The sequence below is a fragment of the Miniopterus natalensis genome, chromosome 8 (genome assembly GCF_054644295.1).
Source record: "Miniopterus natalensis isolate mMinNat1 chromosome 8, mMinNat1.hap1, whole genome shotgun sequence".
Lineage (NCBI taxonomy): Eukaryota > Metazoa > Chordata > Mammalia > Chiroptera > Miniopteridae > Miniopterus > Miniopterus natalensis.
In genome coordinates, this window is record NC_142088.1 from 66,028,662 (window position 1) to 66,032,420 (window position 3,759).

Genomic DNA, 3,759 nt, shown 5'->3' on the forward strand with positions numbered 1-3,759 from the left:
CCCTAATGGAATTTCCCCATGCCCAGTGGATCAACCTGTCCATCAGCTCCAACTCAGCCTTTGTCCTACCCACCAAGAGTCCAGCCTACCAACAGATAAGTACTGGCTGCTTATCCTCAGCCTGCTTAACTAATGAGCAGAAACTCCCTCTCTGGTGGTCAGATTAGCAGAGATTCCTTGCTCCAATGCTGGGGAGCATGGATGAGAGAGAAGCCATACATTTCACCAACACTCCAATTAATTTTATAGCAACTGGGAGAGTGAAGAGAAAGGTCAGTCAGAACATAGGATTCGGAGGCTGAGGAAGTGAAAGTAGCTTCATAGTTGTGGTGATTTAATTCTCCAACTATCCAATTCTCCAACTCTCTCTGTCCCTGATATATAGTTAGAGTAGTAAAAGTTTGAGATAGAAGGAATTTGGGTAAATCATCTACTTTACTCACTTATTTACTTATCCATCCATCCATCCACTCGCCCACCCACCCACCCACCCACTCACCCATTCATCTTACATGTATTTCCAAGCACTTCAAAGATGAATTAGACATTGACTTGTCTCTCCGGAAGTATATACTATAGTGGGGTAGGTGGATATATAAACAAATGTATACAAAACAAGGACTAACAATGTTTTAACTACAATGATGGAGCTATATAGTTATTTTGTGAGTCCCGGGACATGGCATATAATCTTTTTTGGGTTGAGAGTAGGGTAACTTTTTGTAGGAAGTAATACCTGAAATGAGACTTAAGATAACAGAAATTAGCAGTAAATGTTTGGGGGTAGGGAGTGGTAAGGAAGCATTTCACAGAGAGAATACAACACTTATGAAGTTATGACCGTAGCATGGAACCTACTCATTCATTTTTTCAATATAGAAAATTGAGGCTCAGAAGTTATAACTTGTCAAGGTTATAACCATTTTGGTGACACGGTTAAAGCAGAAACTTGGTTTTACCAGCAAAACAAGGAGAGATTGAGACTCACATTAAAGATCTGGGAAAGCTCAAAGGGCAATTAAATCATCTGCTTCTGTGGCTGTTTCTTATTAGGAATCAGTTGGAAATTTACAATCAACCAAATCAAACAGGACCATTTGACATTAAGGAAAGAGAAGTAGCAGTTCAAGCTAAGCAACTGGATGAGGAAGGGATTTTGCCTAAAGGGCAGCATTTGTACAAGGAAAAACCAGCCACTCAGCCAGTGAAGAGGAAGTTAGAAGATCTGAGCTCTGAGTGGAAGGCGGGAACCCAGTTACTTCAAGAGCTGAGGGCAAAGCAGCCTGGCCCATCCCCTGGCCTGGCTACTGTGGGAGCCTCTCCTAGTCAGACTGTTAGTCTGGTGACACAACCTGTGGTTACCAAGGAAACTGCCATCTCCAAACTAGAAATGCCCTCTACCTTGCTGTTGGAGGTACCTGCCCTAGCAGATTTCAACCAGGCTTGGACAAAACTTATTGAGTGGCTGTTTCTGCTTGATAGAGTTATAAAATCACAGAGGGTGATGGGTAATCTTGAAGACATCAACAAGATGATCATGAAGCAGAAGGCTATGCTGCAAGATTTGGAACAGAGGTGCCCCCAATTGGAAGAACTCATTCCTGCTGCCCAGAATTTGAAAAACAAGACCAGCAATCAAGAGGCTGGGGCAATCATTACTGATCGAACTGAAAGAATTCAGAATCAGTGGGATGAAGTACATGAACCTCTGCAGAACCAGAGGCAACGGTTGAATGAAATGTTCAAGGACTCAACACAGTGGCTGGAAGCTAAGGAAGAGGATGAGCAGACCTTGGGGCAGGCCAGAGCCAAGCTGGAGTCATGGAAGGAGGGCCCTACACAGCGGATGCCATCCAAAAGAAAATCAAGGAAACCAAGCAGCTGGCCAGAGACCTCCACCAGTGGAAGGTACAGGTCGATGTTGCAAATGACTTGGCACTGAAACTTCTCTGGGGTTATTCTGCAGACAATACCAGAAAAGTACACATGATAACAGAGAACATCAATGCCTCTTGGGCAAGCATTCTGAAAAGAGCGAACGAGCGCGAGGCTGCTTTGGAAGGAACTTACATATTACTGCAACTGTTCCCCCTGGACCTGGAGAAGCTTCTTGCCTGGCTTGCAGAAGCTGAAACCACTGCCAATGTCCTGCAGGATGCCACCCATAAAGAAAGGCTCCTAGAAGATTCCAAGGGAGTCAGAGAGCTGATGAAACAATGACAGCCTGAGAGAGACCCAGAGATGCAAAAATTGAAATAGTCCAGCTGGAGTGGCTCAGCAGTTCAGCATCCACCTAGGATCCGGGAGCTTGGGGTTCGATTCCCGGTCAGGGCACATGCCCAAGTTGCAGGCTTGATCCCCAATAGGAGGCGTGCAAGAGGCAGCCAATCAATGACTCTCATCATTGGTGTTTCTCTCTCTCTTTCTCTCCCTTCCTCTCTCTAAAATCAAAGCCATTACAAAAAAAAAAAGGCACATGCCACTGCTCTGGCAGTGGAGAAACATGGCAGCTCTGATGGTAGGTGGGAGATTGCACTCCCTCTGTGCCACAGACCCTCCACCTCTGCCCTTACCATCGCCCTGGGCGTCCTGCTCTTCCAGCTCGCCCTAGATCGAGGATCTACGGGAACATCAATCAGAGAAAGCTGTGGAAACACATCAAGCACAAGCATGAGAACCAGTTCCTCGGAGGTTCCCATCAAGGCCAGATGACCCAGGCCCACCCACCAGCTGTTTGCCCAGAGCCAAGGTGCAGCTTGAGATGACACCCATGTCACTGTCCATGGACCACTTTTAGCTGTTGGTATGAAATGGCTTCACCTGACAGACTCTTTAACTTCTGCTATGTTTGAAGTATGTTTAGTCAGAGTCATCAGCAAATAAATATAAACTGTCCTTGAAGAAAAACACACACAAAAATACTCTTGCAGAGTACATACAGCATACAGCATGTCTTATAACAAGGAGTGGCTTTGCACAATAGCCCTGTAAAGATAAATATATAACTAGAGAGAATTATGATATTAATATGATTTAAGTGCCTAGTTTTCAGATACAAAAAGAAATCCTAAATGAACAGAATCTAGGACAGATGAATGGGAAAGATAAAAAGATTAAAGAGAGTGCCATCCTTTTGTTTGAAAGAGAGGATATGACAGAATAGAGAATAATTCTTTTCTTTTTAACCATTTGGCCACTTGGGTAGTTTTCAAGGTGCTAGGGGCTCTCGGGTCATTGGTGTCCATAAAATAAGGACATGTGAAATCTGACTAGATTCCATACACACATATTAGTCATTGGGGTAAATGCAAGAATGATTCCTTGTAGCATGAATCAGCCTGTGCTATGCCTCTTCAGATTGACCTTCTACCATAAAATGCAAAAGTCTTGACTTCTTTAGGGTAGAAGTAGCATAGGGTAGGTTTCATGTATGTGCATCTGACAAAGATATGAGTTATAATGAAATACCTTGAACAACTGGACCAGCAAAATAGGAGTCTGATGCTTCTCTGTTTGTTGAAAGAGAGCCCCAAGGTGGGAGGAATAGACTTTGATAATCATTTTACCAGGAAAGAGCACTGTCTAACATGTCAGAATTACTTATTTCCTTCCTTCAGTCATAAAGATTCCTTCTGGCTCTCTAATAGTAGGTCCTAATTATTATGGAAATATAAATTTTTTAAAGACTAGCAATTGGGTTTATTTCAAACACTAAAGCTAACATTGAAAACAACTAACTATAATAAAAAGTCACCATTT

The 3,759-nt window shown here is 43.2% G+C and overlaps 1 pseudogene; it reads left to right on the forward strand.

Annotated features, from left to right (window-relative positions):
- The first annotated feature begins 2,503 nt into the window (after positions 1-2,503).
- On the forward strand, positions 2,504-2,765 carry LOC148092632 (cytochrome b-c1 complex subunit 9 pseudogene; annotated as a pseudogene).
- The last annotated feature ends 994 nt before the right edge of the window (positions 2,766-3,759 follow it).